We start from the raw sequence: 8449 nt of genomic DNA, 5'->3' as shown, positions 1-8449 counted from the left end.
CCATCACCCGGGCTGAAGTCATCAAGGTAGTTAAAAAGCTCCTTGGTGGCAAGGCACCAGGGGTGGATGAGATCCGCCCCGAGTACCTCAAGTCTCTGGATGTTGTGGGGCTGTTTTGGCTGACACGCCTCTGCAAAATCGCATGGCGGTTGGGGACAGTACCTCTGGACTGGCAGACCAGGGTGGTGGTCCCTCTTTTCAAGAAGGGGGACCGGAGAGTGTGTTCCAACTATAGGGGGATCACACTTCTCAGCCTCCCCGGGAAAGTCTATGCCAGGGTACTGGAGAGGAGAATTCGTCCGATAGTGGAACCTCGGATTCAGGAGGAACAGTGTGGTTTTTGTCCCAGTCGTGGAACACTGGACCAGCTCTATACCCTTTCCAGGGTGCTGGAGGGTTCATGGGAGTTTGCCCAACCAGTCCACATGTGTTTTGTGGATTTGGAGAAGGCATTCAACCGTGTTCCTCGCGACATCCTGTGGAGGGTGCTCTGGGAGTATGGGGTCGGCGGTCCCCTACTTAGGGCTGTTCGGTCCCTGTACGACCGGAGCAAGAGCTTGGTTCGCATTGCCGGCAGTAAGTCAGACCTGTTCCCGGTGCATGTTGGACTCCGGCAGGGCTGCCCTTTGTCACCGGTTCTGTTCATAATTTTTATGAAGGAGTTCAGGTATCTTGGGGTCTTGTTCCCGAGTGAGGGAAGGATGGAACGTGAGATTGACAGACGGATCGGTGCAGCTTCTGCAGTAATGCGGTCGCTGTACCAGTCTGTCGTGGTGAAGAAGGAGCTGAGCTGTAAGGCAAAGCTCTCAATTTACCGGTCAATCTACGTTCCTACTCTCACCTATGGTCATGAGCTGTGGATCATGACCGAAAGGACAAGATCCCAGATACAGACGGCCGAAATGAGCTTTCTCCGTCAGGTGGCTGGGAGCTCCCTTAGAGATAGGGTGAGAAGCTCGGTCACTCGGGAGGAGCTCAGAGTAGAGCCGTTGCTCCTCCACATCGAGAGGAGCCAGCTGAGGTTGCTCGGGAATCTATTTCGAATGCCTCCTGGACGCCTTCCCAGGGAGGTGTTCCAGGCACGTCTCACCAGGAGGAGGCCCCGGGGAAGACCTAGGATACGCTGGAGGGACTATGTCTCCCGGCTGGCCTGGGAATGCCTCAGGGTCCCCCCGGAAGAGCTGGAAGAAGTGGCTAGGGAGAGGGAAGTCTGGGCGTCTCTGCTTAGACTGTTGCCCCGCGACCCGGCCCCGGATAAGCAGAAGATGATGGATGGGTGGATGGATGGATTTACATATCTGAATGAAAAAAACATGAAATCCTTAACATTGCAATATATGTTTATTTCTCTTAAAATTACAAAATAAAAGACTGACTAAGAATGCATTACTTTGCACTTGTAAAGAGATAGCATTCAATAAAACCTTGAAGCCTTGAAAACATAGCTTACTGAAACAAGCTTACTGAACACATAGGACCTAGCTTACTGAAAAAAAGTTCTTCTTTCAGATGAAAATAACAACAACTTGATGTCTAGCATTCAATAAAAGAGGTCACCCAAAATACTTGTTTAGAGCAATTCATCGAACATTACCTGAGAAAATAAAACATTTATGGTTTATTCTTTGATCAACTCACCCCAAGACACAGAAAGAAGAGTATGTGGCCACGAGATGCCTCCGTCCACCAAAGACAGTTCTGCACATTCTGTAGTTGAAGCTGCTCGACTGGCAGCACCTGTGACCACACATGTCAAAAAACATCATATAAACGCTGCATACTCTCATCAGTATCATGTAACAATCAAATGGTGATGACAGATCCCTACAAACCCGCTCCGCAGCCAGATTGTTCGCCAAAATCACGGATATCCCTACCACTGGAAGAGCTGGTCTTACACCAAACTCGATTTCACCTTGAATTAAATGAGAATACAGAATAACCTTATGTAAAGGTACATAAATTTTAGTCAGACAGTCAGACCTATTACACAAATCAACAGAGAATCACCAGTAAAGGTTTCATTTGAAAAAGGTAATATCAATCCCAAAATAAAATAAGCAGAGGTACCAGTGTCTTGCAAAATATTCACCAGAACTTTCTAACTTTGCGGAAGAGATACAAAACCATTAGAAAAAAGGTGAAAACTGAATTTGCACAGATGGTCTTGTCAATTTCTCCAACATTTGACATAATGTCACGATCGGGACACAGGAAAACACAGAGAGCGATCCAAGTGCAGGTATGTCTTTTATTGGGGTAATTCAAATCGTTATCCAGTCCAGGCAGGGGTCAAAACCAGAGTAGCAATCCAAACATAAACAAACACAAAACAATCAGGCAAGGACAGGACTAGAAGTAGCGTGAAAACTGCAAGAACTCCGTGACACATACTAAAACAGACAGGGTATAAATACACAGGGAAATGACAATGCTGATGGGGAATTGGCTGAGTGCAATGATAAATAACCAGTGGCAGCTGAGTGCAATGATAAATAACCAGTGACCGCTGAGTGCAATGATAGACAGAGATCGTGGGGAAAGAGGACATCTAGTGGTTACCCAGGGAACACAAACCAGACACTGTGACACATAATGCAAGATGGCTCCAAACCACCGGACGTGGAAACTGTGGTAGCCATCACCGTAGCGTTGGAGATAGCGATTGCGATCTTTTGCTTTAAGTACCAGGCAATCTTTTTTCCAGTGACCGAGACGATATTTACATATTAGAGACAGATCGGTTTTACCTGCGAATTTCATATTCACATAGTATGAGGTGATTGACATTTGCAAACTGGATCGACGGTACGTTCTTACCTGGATATTCATTTTCCAATCGACCAAGTTATTTTTGTTGTTCAAATGACAATGCTACCAAAGACGGCACAGTGACCGGTGAATCTACGGACTCTGGAACAGATGACATAATTTGTTGATTTGTAAGAGTGGTTTTTACAACGATTCAAATATTCTCTTTTAGTTTATCATTAGTAGAAAGGCTAACACCATAATGCATTGCCACTTCAATCAATTGATCTTTCATTAATAAATAAAGAATCTGCTCAGACGGGTTTTCAAAAAAAAAATATTCACTGACATCAATAGATGTCATAACTATACTCTAACAATTCCATACAAAATAGCTCTTTAAAGTGCAATACTCACTAGCTGCAAAACTACCAAAAAAAGAAGATGCCATGGAGATTCACCTTCACAACCTTCCTAAAAATAAATATAACTAAGAAGACCCTAATCTTCAAGCATACAGTGGCGGGTTCTTATGCACCTAATACTGCAAGTTGAGAAGAACCACCAATTAAATTGGTGATTCCCTCAAACCTAGGCGTGCTCCCAAGGCTTAGCTCTAACCACAGATCTGCCCAAAAACAACAAACTAAAACAAACAAAAAATCCAAAATACCCAAAATTGAAATGTACTCATCTCTCCTACAAATTGTAACAATTCAAAACAATCCTGCTACCAGGCCAATATAACGAAGTATCAACCAAATCAATCCTAATTAATACAAATTCCAAAATAATTAACAAAGCAAAATATTATCTACTTACCAAATTCATTCAAACAAAACAACAAATAAAATTCCAAATCAAATAGGTTTTCGGACGAGCCCCCCATTTGTTGCGATCACAAAGGATCACTACAAAGAAGGAGAAGATCAGTACATTCATCTTTCAAAATTTGAGCTTTATTTTAGTCATAGTTAAGATGAGCCATGGTTCTGCCATGTATGGAACAAAGAGCTCAGTCCAGAGCCAACCAACACCAACAGGAATGTTATAGGGGGCAATGGACACCATGAAACCGGTGCTCCCAATCACGCAATCAGCCTGTCACCTGCAATACACAAACAATTTACACACGACAAGGAACGACCAACAGGGGTGTCACAATCACCAAAAACAGCACTGGACTGGACTCAACCTTCAGGGTAAACTTGCATGTCTTCCCTCTGCTGATAACTCTGTTTTTCACTCATTTCTCAAGAATACTGCATTCAGCAAGGAAATTGTTATTTTCATAGTAAAAGCCAGATAACAAGTTGTTCCTACTAGACTCAACCTTTCTATTTGGTTTCCTACAGCTCAGGTTCCTCACTGTCTGCATCACACTACAGAACAGATCACAGGAACACTGCCACATATTCTGATCAACTGTCATGCTTAGAGAGGAATGAACATAGCACGCTACCACAGAATAGTGGACTTGATAGTGAAAGAAAAAACAAACTATTTAACATCTCTAGTAAGAATATTATTCACACATTCTTGTTCAAATTAATCCATGTTTCAGTATCTGAACAGTAACTCTGAAATCTTTTCTCATCTGTCTATTAACACACCAGATGTTCTTGTGATTGAGGAGTGTAGAGAGGTGTTTGTTTTGGAAGTTGCATGCACCTTTGACTCTAGTATGGGGAAGCTTTCATGACTAAAATAATTAAATATCAATCACTCCTAAATACCATTTCAGAAATAGGTTATCGAGGCCAATTACTTGTTTTTATATTTGGCAGTTTAGGACACACACACAGGTTGGTTGTAAGAGGGCTTCAACAACTTGGGATGCCCAAAACGAAGGCCAAACCCTTGGAAAAGTACTGTGCACTGTCTGCTATTATAGGCAGCCGTCATATATGGAGGAGACGCTGTTATTTATACCCATAAGAACTGTTATGTAATGTGTGTTATGTGTTATGTAATGACCTGCTGTATGTCAATGGTCCATGATCTTGTACATGTATTTAACTGCGTCTATAATATTTGTGTCCTTGTAAGTTACTTCTTTTAAGTGGACTTAAATAAATTGTTAAAATCTATATGTGAATGGGTATCTGATATGCAGGCTAAGTTATAGTTGATGGTTTGGTCAAATTGTACATTTTATGATTGGTTGATAGAAATGAAGTGCAGGCACTTCACATTTAATAATTTTGATAATGTTTTTTGTTATTAGTGATGTGTTGGGAAACCAGGGGCCCTCTGGCTTGTCAGCCACCCTAATAACAATCAGAAAGATTAAATATTTTAAATTATTAGGGATCGTCTTGCCTTTGTGTTTATGATTTACGCCATCAATCTGTGACTAGTCATGCAAATGTGTGTTACAGTGTTGTTCCATGAGTTTTCATGCTGTTTGTTTCTTTTAGCATGAGATTCATTAGATTGTCCTGTGTGTGTGTGTGAGGCTATGTGTTTCTGTCAGTGTGAAAATGGACAATAGATCTTTAGTGGAGTATCGCGTTTATAATCTAAGCCATCATTGTCTTCTGTGATCTGTAGTATACAGACTGGATAGTCTAGATCAGGTGATGATGCAATTGTAGATGTGTGTTTTCTGTGTTCTGTGTTCTTGTATCTTGGCACAGGCTTCCTCTGAACTAAAAGTTCTAGATTCGTCAGTGGACATGCTTTTCAGCCATTGCTTTTAGAATAATTCCCTTATGTTAACCACTGTGCAGATGCAATAGTGTGGGGATTTCATTTCCATCTGCTTTATATCCTTGAATCTACAATCGCCCTGAACATCTTTTTGTTGAATCTACTACATTTGACAATGCATTTTGGACTGGAGTGCCAGCATTGTTCTCCATGAGTTGTAATAACGGTTCGTGATCACAGCTTGCATTTTCGAGACCGGAATTTTCTTTGTGTCACCCACAGGCCATCAGCATATGTTTCAAATGGTTCATTGCTTCCCTGCTTAATTTCTAGTATCCTGCTTCAATCCGCACTCATTAGACCCCTCATATTTTCCAATGCCGTTTTTTTTTCTTTTTTACGTGTTTATTCAGTATTAGCATGTACAATATACAATGTGTCTTCGTGAAGAAATAGAAATACCTTAACAGAAGATCTTTAAAGTTTTGTGATATGGGTTTAGCTTCAAATAAACTACAAAAACACCTCCAAAGCCCAAAACGATACATTTTTAAATTATAAGATACATGCGTAAATTGCCAGCAGCCATGGAGCCATCATCCTGGAGCCCAAGACCATTTGCCCACTGAAGCTAAGCAGGGCTGAGCCTGGTCAGTACCTGGATGGAAGTTGCTAAGTTGCTTGCCGGAAGAGGTGCTAGTGAGGCCAGCAGGGGGTGCTCACCCTGTGGTCTGTGTGGGTCCTTACATCCCATGGCAGTGATGGGGACACTATACTGTCAACAAGCACTGTCCTTTGGATGAGACATTAAACCGAGGTCCTGACTCTCTGTTGTCATTAAAAATCCCAGGATGTTTTTTGAAAAGAGTAGAGGTGTGACCTCGGCATCCTGGCTAAATTGGCTCATTGGCCTCTGACCATCATGGCCTCCTAACAATCCCCATATCTGCTGATTGTCTTCATACAGGTGCATGCTGCACACTGGTGGCGGATGAGGAGATACCCCCTGACAATGTAAAGTACATTGAGTGCCTAGAAAAGCACTGTATAAATGTAAGGAATTATTATTATAAACATATTCAAAATAATAAATAAATAGATAAAGGCAGAAATAAAAATAATACCAATTATGAATAATAATGTTGGTGATTATGTTAGACACAAAGTCTAAAAATCAAAACCTACAGAAAGGCACATTAAAATATTTCCTGTACATAGATCTGTCATCAAAAGATTCCAGCCTAAAGTGGAGACTGATACATGTCATTTTGAACCGAAAAGAACATCAGAACACAAAACAACCCAGACCATTCTTTGTAAGTTCACTGTAAAAAATGAATCATGGGTCTTGTAATTTTCATTAAAAAAATTAAGGTGATAATTAAAAATAATGTGTAGATTTCATTAAAGAAATTGTGATTCAGTGTTGTGTTGTATAGAAAATAATGAGGACTTTTTACTAAGAAAACCGTTTTCCTAATTTTTTTTAAGGAGACTTAAGCAGTTTTGGTGCTTGAATTGGGGAACTGATTAAACTAAAATAATTAAGGAAAGAAGGCTGCCTATTTATTTTAAGTGAATTAGCTCAATTTTGCAAATTTATTTTAGAGGTGAATGTTAGTTCCCAGCATGCTTTGCATATGGCTGGATATGGAGAGTGAATTTTGCTACTTTATGTTTTTGAGGGAAGGGAAGCATCTATTAATGTTTAATGTTCAGTTACATTTGACATTTGTAAGAGTTTCTCTTACATTGAAGTTTCCATTGCACAGTGGAATCGTTACCACTGTGCAAAAGAGTAGAGCTTGTGGTTATGGATACTACTCTTCTAAAGCATTAAACCTTGTTTAATGAGCAATAGCTTTGCTAGTGCTAGTGCAGGACTTTCTCAAGTATTTTCCTACTTGAGCTGATTGGCTGTATACAGTCTTGTAAGTGTGTAAAATAACAAAATACAAACAGATCTCATTTAAAATCACAGACTTTTGAGAATAAACTTAAAATAAATGAGCACATTTCCCTAATTATATTAAATTTATTGTGTCATAGATTAATTAATTTAGGATATTTCACATGATTTATTCAGGTAGATTCTATTAAAAAAATCAAGCCTGAAAAACTACTCAAAAATATTATGTGTAATATTGTTACCATATTAGCTCAGTAGATTTTTTACAGTGTTGCAATGCCCACCCCAGATAGCCCTAATTGGCACATATGAATATTTTTCTTACATCTAAATGCAGGTGATCTATAAACAGAGACCACCTCTGTTCTGTGCATTACCCCTAAGCTCTAATGGGGCAAAACCGCAAAGATCTCTGATTAATTAAATGTTTGTATCCTGAGATAAAACCAGACTCATCAAATAAAGATAGCATTGTTGGTATACATAATTTGGGTGATGATAAAGACAATAGAATATCATCTGCATACAATGCTATTTTGTGCTCTACACCCATCATTGAAATACCATTATACCTCTAAGCTGTCTGACAGTCTCTGCTAGAGGTTCCGGAGCCAGCGCGATCAAGAGCGGGCTCAGCGGGCAACCCTGTGTGGGAAGCAAGTGGGAAGAGATCTGACCGATCTGACTGTAAACCATTAGTAATAACCGGTGGTGGGAGGTAACGAAGTACAACTACTCACGTTACTGTAATTAAGTAGTTTTTTCAGGTACTTGTACTTTTTTAAGTAATTTTTAAGCTGTAATCTTACTTGTAATTAAATACAAGTTAAGCAAAATAATATACTCCGTTACTTTTACAAAGTTCATTACTGAGTACGCCCACAATTTGAATTGATATAAAAAATGTTGACAGCACTTCTGTAGCCAATGAAAATATCTGATCGTAAACGGACCAATGAAAGCGCTGAGATCTGAACCAGGAAATGCGCTGCTGCAGCAGGTGAGGAACTGATCAGACAGAGTTGGAGCTCAGCGTCATTTATGGATTCCGAGCTTGGAGAAACAAACTACATGGTAGTGTTATCATAAATATCTATATTTTGATACCGATACTGAAATATCAGTTCCATTACTCAT

General features: G+C 40.2%; 1 long non-coding RNA gene across 1 annotated transcript; it reads right to left on the bottom strand.

Moving 5' to 3' along the window:
* Window positions 1-1242: 1242 nt before the first annotated feature.
* LOC113111989 (uncharacterized) lies at window positions 1243-1912 on the bottom strand. The gene is made up of 3 exons (XR_003293381.1): window positions 1833-1912; window positions 1639-1737; window positions 1243-1298 (listed from the first exon to the last, which is right to left on the bottom strand). It is a non-coding gene; the product is annotated as an uncharacterized LOC113111989 (long non-coding RNA).
* Between the last annotated feature and the right edge of the window lie 6537 nt (window positions 1913-8449).

Source organism: Carassius auratus, chromosome 12 (assembly GCF_003368295.1).
Source record: "Carassius auratus strain Wakin chromosome 12, ASM336829v1, whole genome shotgun sequence".
NCBI classification, from domain to species: domain Eukaryota; kingdom Metazoa; phylum Chordata; class Actinopteri; order Cypriniformes; family Cyprinidae; genus Carassius; species Carassius auratus.
Note: the sequence above shows the minus strand (reverse complement) of the source record. Positions and strands in the feature narration are given on the sequence as shown.